The sequence below is a fragment of the Triticum dicoccoides genome, chromosome 5A, assembly GCF_002162155.2.
Source record: "Triticum dicoccoides isolate Atlit2015 ecotype Zavitan chromosome 5A, WEW_v2.0, whole genome shotgun sequence".
Lineage (NCBI taxonomy): Eukaryota > Viridiplantae > Streptophyta > Magnoliopsida > Poales > Poaceae > Triticum > Triticum dicoccoides.
Window position 1 is genome coordinate 39265799 of NC_041388.1, and position 15821 is coordinate 39281619.

The following is a 15821-nucleotide window of genomic DNA, read 5'->3' on the forward strand; positions in this document are numbered from 1 at the left end:
ATATGTGTAGCATTGCTGGTGGTGGATAGGGAGTATCTTGTCTCAGAACAAGGTGTGAAAGCGAACAGGCTAAGAGCATCTATAGCCACATATGGTAAAATCCGGCCCGTCAAATCCTCCTCCTCTTACCCCGGCTGGTCCTCCTCCTTCTCCGGCTCCAGCGAGTCCGGAGGCAGCTCGACAGCGATGCGGGCGACGCGTGCGACTTCCCTCGCCCGGATCTGCTGCTGGATCTCGTAGCGGCGCTCCGGCGTCGGCATGGCATAGTAGGTGATCTTGCTCTGGGCCATGGTGGAGTGCCGGAGCGTGGGCAAAGCACCGGAGCGAGAGAGGGAGGACATGGAAGGGGTCGGACTGGCGGCACGGAGAGGGGGAGGGGGATGAGTTAGGGTTGCAGGACGCCGGCCGTCTTAAATAGCTTGATGTCGTCTTGGGCGGCGAGCCAGAGCGGCGCCACGCGATGTTCCCACCGTGCCGAGGGACGCAACGTCCGTCGGAGCGTCGGTTTTCTGGGTGTTTTCATGTGGTGTCATGTCGTTGGGCCGACGTGGCGGGCGCGCTGGGGCGACCCCATATCCGCCCTATATTTGGGCTGAATATGGGGGGTGTCGGTCAGCCCGGGTGTTTGAGGGCCATTTGAGGGGCCCGTCTGAGTCCAAATTTCATGGCTGGGTAGCGACCAGGCGGCCTGCTCAGACGTTTGAGATGGGTTTGAGGGGTCTGGTTGTAGATGCTCTAGCAAGACGCAGATGACAACGATACAAAATGATAGAAATATATATATATATTCTAGTGCACTCGTTGTAGACATCCTTGAGATACAAATTATTGGGCATGGTACACAAGACCTCAAATATCTAGCCCACGGGCCTTGACTAGTATCTACTCAACCCTTGAAGTCTACAAGACCGTTCCTTTTTTACATGTAGACCATGTGGGATTGAGGGTCGATGGAGCTCTAGCTGATTTCGTTCGTTTAGCAGGAGCCTCGCAAGTGTAGAAGCACAGGGTGCAGTTGAACGCCCACCAATTATCGACCGGTAGTTGACGATCGAGGAACGCTTGCAACGTAAGCAAACTAGTTGTTGTCCTAAGATGGTGATAATTTTATCAAGAGTTGGTACTTATGTCGGGACAAATCAATACTCTCCATTTCGATGAATAAAACGCACACATTTCCTAAAATTTAATTTTAACCTTTAACTAGTTTAAAAATATATATATTTGTGTGTCTTAAAAACCATGAGATTGAAAATTTATTTTCACTATGAATTCAATGGCAGTATATTTCTACCACAAGTTATTGAGTATTTGCTTGGTCTAATTTGTGGTCAAAATTGATTTTTGCGATGCATGCGTGCCTTATTCATTAAATGGAGGGAGTATGTAATTTTAACACCCATGACCGATCGACGTGCAGTAATTAAGGCCCAGTTACCTGATCTGCAAGGCAGTGTAGTACACTCAATTGCCAGCAAGGTCAAGCTTTAAGCGTGAGATTTTCTTCACATGGCTTTAGACTAACGCCGGGTGCGCCGGGTGACCAGATTCTACCGTTGACAGACGAAATCTTGGGTGTGGAGGTTGACTGGGTGCAGTGTGACTCGTGTACTGTAGTCTGTAGTGTAGTGTTATCTTTTTCTTAACAGAATCACACATGGGCTAGATTAGGCAACCAAAGAGTTAACTATTACTCTCTCCCTTCCCAAACATAAGTCTTTTTGGATATTCCAACAAATGACTACATATGAAACAAAATGAATGAATCTATACCTTAAAATATGTCTACATACATCCGTATGTTGTAGTATATTTGAAATGTCTAAAAAAAACTTAAATTTAGGAACAGAAGGAATATTTTCCATAGCGTCTGACATGCAGAAACATGCATGCATGTAACCTGATTAAGCCAGTGGCCAGTGCAAATAGGTCTTGATGATGATTCGAATCAAAACTAGTCTCCTGCTTCCCAATTCCCATCATTTTCCCTACGTACTCATATAGAAATAGGAGTACTTGATTATCTAGCACCGGTCTTTTGGATCTGTCAGGAAAATTAAATAATCACCATCCTGCAAAAATAATTACTAAACAGCACCAAGAACAAATTCAGCGTCCCACAGAGCTAGTAAAGCCGGATCTGGCTTGCCTGCTCTCATCCGTGCTCCCACCTCATTCTACGGCTGTCTTTTTTTCAGCGTCCCAGAAAGCTAGCAAAGCCAAAGTACGGATGGGCACATAAGCGGGGAACAGACAAGTCTCGTCCAGCAAAGCCAGCCAGGGCAGATGCATGCCGGTGCTTGCCAAACAAAGCCGACCATTAAACTCGTTACATTTACGTGCCGCGGCAGTAGGCCCGATCGCACGCTCATCCCACAAATCAGTGGAGTATATAATGAACTAGTAGTAATTATACTGGCATGCATACTGGATGGTGTACGAGTTTCGGCCGCGCTCGGCGCGATCAATCAACGTTGTAGTATTAAATCATCATCGCCTACAAACAGCCTAGATCTAGTTTTGTATGTGCGCTAGTTTTTTAACCAGAAATAGGACGTTCAAACTACCCAACGGAGACTCTAGTGTCAAACAAACCATTATGAATACCTGCACTGCATAATTAATTACTGTACTTAATTTGGCCATGCAGGTTAGGCTTAACTATACAGTTTAGAGGGTGCTTGGATACGTTTTAGTCCCATGACTAAAAGTAGTGGGACTAAAACTTGTTAGCCTCACCCATGCTTGGATCCAAATACTAAAGAGACTAAAATCAAGTTATTGAGCATTTATTATCCTCCAAACCCTTCAATCCAGAACTCGCATGTGTTAAAGGAGAGGAATTAAATGAGGAGAGAGAGGGCTAATACATATTTCAGTAGGTTTCATATAACTAAAAAAATTTAGCCTCAAGACTAGTCCTAACCTCTCTTTAGTCAGAGGTACTTGGAACTTTAGCCTCTAAAAGAGACTATTTTTAGTCAGACTAAAAATAGTCCTTTGGATCCAAGCACCCTCTTAGGCACTGCCCAAAATTAGAGTGATCATGTTAATCAACACCACGAAAAAAGTTAATCAACCTGGTCTTTAATCGTCTGCTGGATTTCATACGCAGAAGTTAAACACATGCACCATTCTCTTTACAAATTTGTCTCCGATCGACTATGCAGAAGGCACATAGAGTTAGACTGGCCATAGTGGGGAGTATCTTATATTAGTATGCATGCATATGATATTAGTGTATAATACTACATTCGTAGTGCATAATATTATAGATTAGTATCATACATGATCTCATTTATTGTCATGTATAACACATAGCAGCATAACATTTGTTATGATACGGTATCTACCTATGTTAACCTTTTCTCTCTTTTTTAATTATCTGTCACATAAGCATATTTGTGAGTTCTAAGTGCATGATACCGGTTATATAACCTCACTATGGCCAGCCTTAAACAACAATACACAAGTTGGATATAACACCATTGGATCAGGGGCCAATAAGGCCCAGTTACTCTTTTGACTGATCGGCATACAGTGACAAGTCCATGCCAGTGCCGAAAGTTCAAGCTTTAAGCATCAGATTTCCTTCACATGGCTTTAGAGGAATGCCGGGTGCGCCTGTGTCGAACCCACCGCTGACCTAGGAATTCTTGGGAGGAGAGGTTGACTGGGTGCAATGTGACTCGGTTTTTTTCCCCGAAAAGGGGGACTTTCCGGTCTCTGCATCAGAATGATGCATACAGCCACATTTATTAGAAAGTAAATAAGGTTCAACAAAATCTTAAAATCTGCAAACAAAATGAACGGCTAGCTCACAGAGAGCCTCAACGCTAAAACAGAAAGCCCAACAAGCCACAACCGGCTGACAAAATAAAAGATATGTAAACTAATCGCCTACCTATTACACGACCGCTATCCAAACCGGTTGAAGATATCCCACGCTATCATCTCCCACCGGACAGATCCAGTAACCAAACGCTCCCTGGCCTCCGTCGGAGTGAGTAAGGACCACATACGGATCAGCGCAGTAGCCCGGAATAAAACCTGCAAAAAATGAATAGTTGTTGTTCTGTTAAAAGCCAAATCATTTCTGCAATTCCAAATTGCCCATAACAACGCACATACTCCTACACGAATGTGTCTAGCTGTTTCGAACTCTATCCCAGCAAGCCATGCCCCGAATAACGTGTTGACCGAAGTCGGAGGAGTAATGTTAAAGGCAATTTGCACAGAGCGCCACAAACCTCGTGCCAACAGGTAGTCAAAAAAGAGGTGCTTGATAGTCTCATCCCGATCACAGAAACTACACCTAGTAGAACCTGTCCAGTTGTGCTTAACTAGATTGTCCTTTGTTAAAATTACTTATTTATGTACAAATCACATAAACACTTTAATCTTCAAAGGGACCTTAACTTTCCAAACCTCTTTGGAACTAGGAATCACACTAGAGTTAATGATATCGATATACATCGATTTAACTATGAACTCCCTAGATCTAGTAAGCTTCCAACACAACTGATCGGGCTGAGGAGTTAACTGAACCTCCATCAGTCTACGAACCAAGTGAAGCCATGCTTCCCATCGATCACCCACAAGCATCCTCCTAAACTGAATGTTGAGTGGAATGGACTGCAAAACCGTGGCAACAAGAGCTTCACGACGCTGAACAATACGATATAGGGACGGATACCGAGTCGCCAAAGGCGCGTCGCCAAGCCACGTATCCTCCCAGAAGCGAGTGTTGTTGCCATTACCGACAATACACCTAGTTCTGTTAAAGAAGGTAGCTTTGATTCTCATGAGCCCCTTCCAGAACGGCGAATCAGTTGGTCTCATTGTGACCTGGGACAGGGTCTTGGACTGCAGATATTTACTACGTAAAATCTGCGCCCACGTTGCCTCCGTCTCAAATGACAACTTATACAACCACTTACTAAGCAGGCATCTGTTCTTGACTTCAAGATTTTCAATACCAAGGCCCCCCTGGTCCTTTGGTCGACAGATAATATCCCATTTGGCCAGTCGGTATTTTCCCTTTAGTTCATCACTCTGCCAAAAGAATCGGGATCGATAGAAGTCCAGCCTTTTCCTAACCCCAACTGGGACCTCAAAGAAGGATAAGAGGAACATAGGTAAACTCGTGAGCACCGAGTTAATAAGAATCAACCGGCCTCCATAAGACATGAGTTTCCCTGTCCAGTAACTCAGTTTGTTCTCAAACCGATCCTCGATACACTTCCACTCGCTGTTTGTTAGCTTACGATGGTGAATGGGAATACCGAGATACGTAAAAGGTAAAGCCCCCACTTCACAACCAAACAATTGTCTATATGCCTCTTGTTCGTCTTTGGCTCAACCAAAGCAGAACAACTCGCTTTTATGGAAATTAATCTTTAGCCCCGTCAATTGTTCAAATAAGCATAACACTAACTTCATGTTTCTCACTTTTGCCAAATCGTGTTCAATGAAGATGGTTGTATCATCGGCGTATTGCAGAATGGACACACCACCATCAACTAGATGAGGCACCAAGCCACCCACCTGACCGGCTTCTTTTGCCCTCCCTATCAGGATCGCCAACATATCAACCACAATATTGAACAATATTGGAGACATAGGATCGCCTTGTCTCAGACCCTTATGCGTTTGGAAATAATGACCTATATCATCATTCACTTTAATTCCAACACTCCCTTTTTGCGTGAATGTTTCCACCTGGCGTCGCCAAGCTTCATCAAAGCCCTTCATGCGTAAGGCCTGTTGAAGGAACGGCCATTTGACTATATCATATGCCTTCTCGAAATCCACCTTGAAAATAACTCCATCAAGTTTTTTCGTGTGAATCTCATGGAGCGTTTCATGAAGGACGACAACCCCTTCCAGGATGTTCCTGTCCGGCATGAAAGCCATTTGAGTAGGCTGCACCACGACATGCACAATATGTGTTAGCCTAATTGTCCCAACCTTGGTAAATATTTTGAAACTGACATTCAGAAGACAGATAGGCCGAAATTGCTCGATTCTCACGGCCTCTATTTTCTTAGGAAGCAGGGTTATTGTTCCAATATTTAGCTGGAAAAGCTGCAAATGTCCCGAGAACAACTCATGGAACATCGGCAACAGGTCCCCTTTAATAATATGCCAGCACTTCTTATAAAACTCAGCCGGGAAACCATTCGGACCAGGTGCCTTATTATTTTTCATCTGGGAAATGGCCTCGAAAACCTCCTTTTCCGAAAAATGGGCGGTTAAGATATCGTTCTCCACAGCATTAAGTTGAGGTACATCTTCGACCCTAGACTCATCCAGAGACACACAGTTCTCCTCTGGTGGTCCAAACAATCGTTTGTAGTACTCAGTAATGTAAAGCTTTAGGTTTTCCTGACCGATAATCGTACCCTCATCTTGCTATAGCTGGAAGATTCTCTTCTTCCTATGTTTGCCATTGGAAATCATATGGAAGAATTGAGTGTTCGCGTCCCCCTGGACCATTCTTCGTACCTTGGCCCGCAGTGCCCACTTTAATTCTTCTTCACGAAGGAGTTCTTTCAGCCTCATCTCAGCGTCAAGCTTGGTATGAAGCTCAGTGGCTGGAAAAACTGTGGTTTCTGCTTTTACATCTAAGGACTGAATAAGGGCAAGGAGCCGTTCCTTTTCAACCTTATAAATCCAACTGAGATGTTTAGCCCACCCATGTAGGAAACTTCTCAAATGCCTAATCTTATTCTGCCAGCGCTCAAGCGCATTCCTACCGCCTGCATCCTTAGCCCACTCTCTGGCTACGAGATCTAGGAAGCCTTCTCTTTCGAACCACGCAAGCTCAAACGAGAACAAATTATTGTTGCCCGAGTAGGTAGCCCCACCAGAGTCAAGAAAAAGAGGCGTGTGACCAGAAATCCCACGAGAGAGAGCCTAAACTGTTACAAAGGGAAACTTCTGTTCCCATTCGACACTTGCGAGTACCCGATCCAACTTTTCAAACGTTGGATTTGGCATGGCGTTAGCCCATGTGAACTTCCTACCTGAAAGCTCAATCTCTCTCAGATCCAAGATTTCAATAATAGTGTTGAACATAAACGACCATCTCCCGTCAAAATTATCATTGTTCTTCTCATCACGTCTCCTAATAATGTTAAAGTCTCCCCCAACCAGAATGGGGAGCTGCTCAGACCCGCAAACTCTAACAAGGTCGGCCAAGAAATCCGGTTTGAATTCTGCCTGCGCGACACCATACACCGCCACCAGAGCCCAGTCAAAACCATCAACCTTGGACCGCACCCTGAACTTAACAGCAAAATCTCCCATGACCACACTTCGAACTTTGAGAGACTCGCATCTAACACCAAGTAAGATCCCTCCCGATCTTCCTCTCGGTGGCAGACAATGCCAGTCAAACTCAATACCCCCCGATAAAGTGTTGAGAAATTGTGGTGAGAAATTTGCTCTACCAGTTTTTGACAACGCAATAAAATCCAATCGATGCTCGATGGATGCTTCTGCAAGAAACCTTCTTTTAGCCAAGTCCTTAAGACCTCTGCTATTCCAAAAGATTCCTCTCATATCTCGTCATGGAATTTTTTAGCCGTGCGGATCCTAGCACTCCTACGTACTGCGGACGTCGGGTAAATCTTGCGCTTCCATTTGCGCTTAGGGCTGGTCCTCGTGTCCACCCAGTCCTCTCTCCCCGTTTCGGGGGGTCTAACTACATCCATCTCGACACTCTCATCCTCCTCCTCTGGCTCCGGGAGGGGAGGCATGAGATCGGCACAAAAATCATCGAGCACCCGGACTCCCAAAGCATCAATCTCGGAATCATTCATGGGTTTGACGGCAGCTAATTTATGAATCAAATCTAAAGCCCTCTCGGCCTCTAGATCTAGCAAATCATTGATGGAATTAGAAATTTCACCCTCATTACTACCTAGTGAAATCCCTAATTGGTTTGCATTATCAACAATCTCATCATTCGAAAAATGCGAGATGGAATTAGAAGTATTCACCGACATGCCAGTAGTGACCTGGACGTCACGAAGCTTGGCCGCCCTCACGGCGCAGTGCTGCTGCATGTCGTCCACCTCCGGACGGCCTGAAGACGACAGCTCAACCGTCGGCCCTCAGACGCCTGGTCCGGAATCCCGCCGAACTGTATAACCTCCTCCCGAGTGAAGTTGCCCGAGGAGTGACCGCCTGTCACCCCCCGAACACTCAACCGGTCCCCACGACCGGGAGAGGGCGTCGAGTCAGATGATGGGGAACCAAGGGCCACCTGCCCCCGCTCCCCATCCACCCCAGACCGCAGGCCAGGAGTGCTCGCCGACGCCAACGGTGGGGCAGTCCCCCTAGGCATGGAAGGTGAAGAGGGCCCCGAGGCCACCCGCCCCAAGCCCCCTCCATAGACCGGACCTACCACCTGCAGTACCGGCCCAGCGATAGGTGAAGAGGGCGCCGAGGCCACCTGCCCCGGCCCCCCTCCCGAAGGTAACTCCTCCCTCATGGTGGCCCCGACCGGAGCGAGAGGAGAAGGGGGCGCCGAGGCCACCTGCCTCGAGCCCCCTGCAGAGCTCGGAACCACCACCTGCAGCTCCGCCGTCTCAACAATATCCGAGGGAGGCGAGATCACTATCTCCAGACCCCCCCCTCCGCGCAAGAACCCTCCACGCCCGGGCCCTCAAAGCCCAACACAGGTAAAGAGTGCTCAAAATCCTCAAATGACTCCACCCGCTCGCTCCATAGTCTTGGAGGTGCAGTAGCAGGCTCGATAGATCCAAATCTCAGAGTGGTCGACGGCACTGAAGAAGGAGGCGTCGTCCCATCTCCGGTCGTCTGAGCAACAGACCCTGGTCCCTCGGACATCTCTCGTCCAGGATCAGCTGCCGGAGTCTCCTTAACTCCCGCACCATCATCATCCTCATGCATATCAACGTCAGTGGCAGCAGGTGCCTCAGCAAACAGGCTGTCATCCTCAAACTCAATCTCAAGGTTGTAAACCTGGCCTCGATAAGCCCACTTGACCACATCAGGCACAAACTCAATGTCCAAAATACTGACCAGTAAGCGAGCAACCCCATGAGCTCTAGTAAAGGCCATATCCACTCGCTCAAGCTTTCCCACCATGATGCCCAAGCTAGCAACGACCCTAGCATCCTGCATAGGCTTGGAAGGAGCACCCGTAAAACGTAACCAAGCCTGGGTAAGAGGTTTATCCTGAGGCTCAATCAACTTCCACTCATGGAGCTCAAGAATGCCCTCAGTACCTGGCACTTTGCACATCCCAAAACTCAACAGCCTCTGTAAATCCTCCACTGTCAGGAACTCAACCCTAAACAAGTTTGCCTCTAGACTGACAAGCTCCCAGTGGAAGTCTCCTCGAGCCAGCTCCCGGAGCCGCTGCACAATCTGGGTCTCAGAGACTTCTCCTTTAGTCACTTTAACAACCCCAGTTGTCACACTCTGAACCTCATCGGGAACCTCCCTCTCGGTCGGAGACTCAAAGAACGTGAGCTCAGCATAGTACACTCCATACATCATAAGAGTCGGTACCTGCTCCCTCAAAAGCGGGCGTCCCCCCGACTCATGGGCTGGCTTGCCACACGTATCGCATAAAACTGCCACACATTCAGCAATGAAATGGCCCTTATCGCCACAGCGGTAACATAACATTCTTTCCTTCTTGCGCGCATACTTGGCCGCCCTGTCCAGCTCAACCCTGTCAGAAGCCTCCACCGACATTGACCCAATCTCACCATTAGCAGGAACCACCACGTCAGCCAGTGCCGTCACCACCTCCATAGCCTGGCAAGACAACCCAGGCTCCTCAGTAGTCTCGTCAACAGCTGTCTGGTCAACAAAAACAAGATGCTGCCGTGGACGATAGCGGCCACCTCGGCCACCTCGGCCACCAGGTTACCATGGAAACCACCGCAGTTATGATGAGCCGGTCCAGACGCCCCTTCGACGAAGTCGCCCGTTGGCCCCAGGAAGGGCCTCTCAGCCGAGCCATCGCTCTGCCAGGCATACCCCCGACCAGCACCCGTGGACGAGGATCCCCAGTGCTGTCCATATCCATAAGCGTTATGCCCATCGTCACCCGACTCACCACGAGGCGCGGATGAATCTCCCCCACTAGCCGAAACATGCAGCAACTGTGCCTGCTTCAACACCGGCGCCGCCGAATTCTGTGTCTGCCTTGCCACGAAATGCGGCGGTCTGGCCCCGGGCTGCATCGCCACCGGTCGTAGCTGGCCACCTGAGGCCGGAGGAGGCGGCCTCGGAGCCGGGGCACTGCGGCCCGCGACTACCGCAGGGCTCGGCACCGGTGGCCGAGGGCCACCCCGTCCCACAACTGGTTGCGGAAAAGCCACCGGCGTTGGTGGCCGAGTGCCCGCTAGGCCCGAGCGCACCGCCTGCTTGTGGCGGTCTAGGGCCGCCGGTGTCCTGCGCCGCCCGGCCGGTCCCAGCACTTGGGAGCGGGGCAACGCCACCACGGCCAGCCCCGAGCGGCAGTCCAGCACCGCCGCAGCCTGTTCCCGGCGGCACACCACCCCCGCTGCGGCCACCCCCTGCCGGTGGCACTTGCCCTCCACGGCCAGCACCGCCCGGGGCGCCAGACTTGCCAGGGGGCAGACCTCGACCGGCCATGCCGTGGAGAGGGGGAATGCGCCTAACACGCCCCGCACCACGCGGTTAGAGAAGTTCGGCCGGCTCGCACCACCACAAACCCTAGATCGTTTCAATCGATGACACCCAGGAAGAACATCGATCGTGCATGGGGGTGTAGATGGAATCAACGTGCGTGCCTGGTTACACTGGGCCTCATACCCAGTTAACATAGGCCCATCATCGCACGGGCCCGGCTCACTCAGAACCGGCCCACCCCCTGGCACTCCATGCTCACGGCCCAGGAGTGCGTTCAAACGCGCCTCCCGCATGCGAGCGATCCCGATCGGCTGCCCCGCCGGCAATGGCGCCACGGCCGCCGCCGGCCGCCGGGACCCGGTAGTAGAACGGATCGATCCCTTCTTCCTCTGAACTTTAATCCAAGAATACGGCCGAATCAAATCAAAAAGGGTGAGGTTTGGAAGACTAACCTTCGGGAGGGGTCCCTTCCATGGCCTGACAGCCGTTGCCGCCGTTCTTCGGTGCACGACGTGACGCACCATCTCCTTCCTCTCGCCCGCGTGTAGGCCAACCCTTGCCGGATCGTCCACCGGCAAGATCCTGTCCACCGTTGAGGCAACCTCATCCTCATCATAACCCGGAAGGAAAAACTCAGAAAATAGATCAGAAGGAGTCGGCGTTGGCGGAGAGGCCGGCGGATCATCCCCGTCCCCGTCCGCCTCATCGTCATCAGATCCGGCTAGCGCCCAAAACCGACCGCCAACCCGCGGGCGAGCCACAGCCCCCGAGGGCAGAGGCCCGGCGATCGCCGCACCGCGCCCCGCGGAGTCGCGCGCCTTGTCGCCCCCCCTGTCACCCGCCGTGCAATGTGACTCGTGGACTGTACTGTTCTTTACTTCTTCTTCTTTTACAGAATCACATGGGATAGATTTTGCAACGGAAGCGTTAACTATTTTCCGCAGCCCCTTACATGCAAAAACACGCAAATCAGGATGATGATGATAGGAATCAAAACTGGTCTCGTGTGTACTGATTCTCAACAGTTTCCCAAGGCACAGCCTGATTAATTAGCACGTTGCTTTTGGCCATGTCAGGGAATATTAAAGATGATTAACTGGTCATCATTCCGCAAGAAATTAAGAGGATGCTTGGATACGTTTTAGTCTTATGACTAAAAATAGTAAGACTAAAACTTGCTAGCCTCACCCATGCTTTGATCCAAATACTAAAAAGACTAAAATCAAGTTAATGAGCATTTATTATTCTCCAAATCCTTCAATCCAGAACTCGCCTGTGTTAGAGGAGAGGAGTTAAATGAGAAAAGAGAGGACTAATCCATATTTTAGTAGGGGTGCCCCTGACTAAAACATTTTAGTCTCAAGACTAGTTTTAGCCCCACTTTACTCAGGGGTGCTTGGAACTTTAGCCTTTTAAAGAGACTATTTTTAATCAGACTAAAATAAGTCCCTTAGATCTAAGCACCCTCTAAGTAATCATGGAGTGACAAATTCAATGGGCACACATGCGTGCCAAACAAAGACGATCATTAAATTGGTTCCATTTACGTGCCGCGGCAGCAGCAGCCCATGTTCTGTCCACGATCAATGGAGCATGTATCTATAATGAATTAATGATGTGTTCGATGGATGATGTACTTTGCACCCATGGTGCACATTTGTTTAGCTAAATGCCAACAAAAAAGGTACACCAAGTCGCGCCAACGTTCGTGAGCCACAAGCGACCTTTCTTTTTCTCTTGATGAAAGATTCTCCTGATAAAGATCGACCGATGAAATAGCTATATCACAGCTTCGTGAACCTATGCGCACTGGACTAGATAAAGGACAAAATGAGAACGATCACATTAATCAACCTGGTCTTCAATCATCTGCCGGTTTTCTTGTGTAAAGAAATTAAACAGTACCAAGTAGCTAGCTAGACAAGTATCCTACTGCATAATCTTTTGGAAATATTAGTACTTCGGCGATTGATTTAATCCCTAACCCAAACATGAGCAAGGCAAACACGGTATGAAGCTCATATCGAGACATAAACATGTGAGCCTCGTCAGAACATAGAATACAAACATCTATGCTCACAACACACCCGGCTAACACATGAACAAGTAAATAGGGGATGATCGGATCATACCGTCCAGCCGGCCAAGTCGAAGCATCTCCGCATCCTTCTTCTTGGAGGTGTCGTCATCAACTATGGCGTTGGTGTCGGGAAAGTAGTCAAAGCTAAGGATGAAGATACAAACAAACTGGGAGCAGTCACGTTGGGACGCTCCCCAAAACCTTATTGCCCTTCTACTGTTGCAGGATCTCAAAGGACGAGGTTTCGGAGACCTATTCTGCCGTCGGGCCGTGCACGCTGTCGATGAGATGAGATCGCCGAAGGCAACACAAAGCTTGGAATAGTGTATGATGGCTAGGGCTGCGCGAGGAGGAATGAGTTGGTTGGTCCTCTGGTCGGACAAGTCTCCTCTATATAAGCACCCGGGTAGGAGTCATGGGCCGAGGCCCATGACGGAGTCTCGGCATGCAACCGGGTAGGATCACCCCCCGATTTAGCACGTAGACGGGTAGGCTCATGCCCGAATCGGCATGTGGTCAGTCCAACCAAGTCAGCACCAAGCAAGCCCAATAGCGTCGGCACGAGGTAGGCATGCAGCAAAGTCCAATGCCTTGGACATTGACGCATCCATTAGTGACTCATAATTAATTCATTGATTATTACCCATTCCTGACCGGCAAAGATATAGCGCAAACATAGCTTAGCAGTCCGGGTAGCTAACAAGGAGCCCTTGTGAGGAACCTTTCTTCTGGCGCCCCCTAATAGTGAGCGGAAGAGCTCCCTTAACAAAAGGGTCTCAACCTTCTCACTAAACTTCTCATCATGTCACGCATCTACATGGCCTTAGACATAACCAGAGATTATTGATTATATGGGTCTAAACCCATCTATAATCCAACATTATCATCCCACGCTTGTTGCCTGTAGTTCTTCCATCGACTCTGCAGAAGGCAAAGAGGGTGCTTGGATACGTTTTAGTCTCATGACTAAAATAGTGGGACTAAAACTTGCTAGGCTCATCCATACTTGGATCCAAATACTAAAGAGATTAAAATCAAGTTAATGAGCATTTATTATCCTCCAAACCCTCCAATCCAGAACTCGTCTGTGTTAAAGGAGAGGAGTTAAATGAGGAGAGAGAGAACTAATCCACATTTTAGTAGGGATACCTCTGACTAAAAAAATTTAGTCTCAAGACTAGTTTTAGCCCCTCTTTAGTCAGGGGTGGTTGGAACTTTAGCCTCTTAAAGCGACTATCTTTAGTCAGACTAAAATAAGTTCCTTGGATCCAAGCACCCTCAAAGAGAGCTAAACAACATTACACATTTGATTTACATTGCAATTGTTGATTGTATAGGGGGTGGGGGTGGGTGTCTTGTGGGAGAATAACCGCTAGATGTTGAAAAAAGGGGATGGACCATTGGATTCCGATCCAAAATTTTGGAGCGAATCAACTAATTAAGATCTTTTTTTTCAGTTGACTGGCGTGCTTAGGCACTCCCAAATTTTCACGATTCAGGTAGAGTATTTGTTTCATGAAAACAGACACATATCTAATTATGCCCTTCTTTTCTCACCAAAAGTAGCACAATTTGGCAACATCCATTGTGTGTTGGGGCATAGAATGGCTTCCCAGAGTACTCCTAGTGTTAAACAAACCGGTTACATAACTGACCGCTCAATTAATTTTGACTTGGCGTAATTAACAATATCAGTTAGCGCCATAGATGCAAATTTGTCTGGCTAAGTGCCAACCAAAAGTATCCCCGCAAAAGAAAAGGCCAACCAAAAGTACACACCAAGTTGCGCCAACGACAAAACTAGATCACCTGATTTCTGTGCCCAATATCAATCGACTAGAGATGCTCCGACGAAGATACGATCTAACCTTCTAGTGTGGCGTACATTAGTTCTTTATAATTCAGTACTCTAGCCAGCTAGTTAGGGGTTCCTTTTGTTAAAGAGATCGAGATTAGGGATCTTAGTTTTCACTTGTGGTGCGTAATCCCATGTGGATCTCCCTCCACACCTTTTAGTTCAATCCGATGCCTCCAGCCGAAGAAAAATACAATGCAAAGATTATTCTGTAATCATGTTTTTATCAAAATGGCCTTGAATTCTTACACCGCAAAATCAAGTATGATCGGTAATGTTTAGAAAAAACACATAGATGGTTATGAACAAGATTGATGGCCCAGATCCTGCACAGGTAACAAAAAGGTGTCAGAGAACCTCAACCTCTGACTCTACGTTGTGCATGCATCTATAACAACGCTATAATATCTTCCAAACAATAGTAGTACCAAAGAAGCATCAGCCATGCATGAAGATCAATGCATCACATCACACATGCCGAGTTTAGCCTGCCACGTTGCCTCGTCACGCATGCATCTAGAAGCGAATGTATGCAGCCATGCACACACATATGACTATGTATAGTCATTGGTCAGAGACCAAGATCTCAAGTCACTTAGAACTAATCCCAAGGAACCTGGAGAATCTTGAGAGAGGAAATTGCAGCAACGGGACAGAGACGCCAATATTCGCGCTGCATAGTTGGTAGGGGGGACATGGGAGACACCGACGAGGTCCCGGGCCGTTGTTGGTAATTTGGTATCACCCAAGAACACTACATCAATTAAGCAGAGCGTCGCTTTTGTCTGCAGCTGATTACTCTCTATAACTTCCAAAGGGATATGAAATTCTAAATTATCTTGCTACTCTCTTCTCCTTTTGACAGTTTAAGTAGCCTTGCATGGCAAGCCATTGACAGGCTCACATGGGTCGGATAAATTAAAGTGCCCAGACAGACTATATGATTGTGATCTGGTGTTAAGTTACCTATTTGTATAATATATAATATATGGATCAATCCGAAATGCGCATGAGTGCATTGTTGCATTACTGTTGATGAAAAGGCTGGTATAATGCAGTGTAATATTCGTTCATGGATGCATTAGTGGCCACACTGTGACAACCGTGTTAACTAGTACAGTCGAGCATTCGTTGAGTGCATCTTCAACACAGACCCTCAAACCATCCACAACTCTCTAGACTGCATGATTCAAATGTGTTGTGCCATCCAACGCGGTATTGTATTTGTCCGCTGGCCGGCCCAAA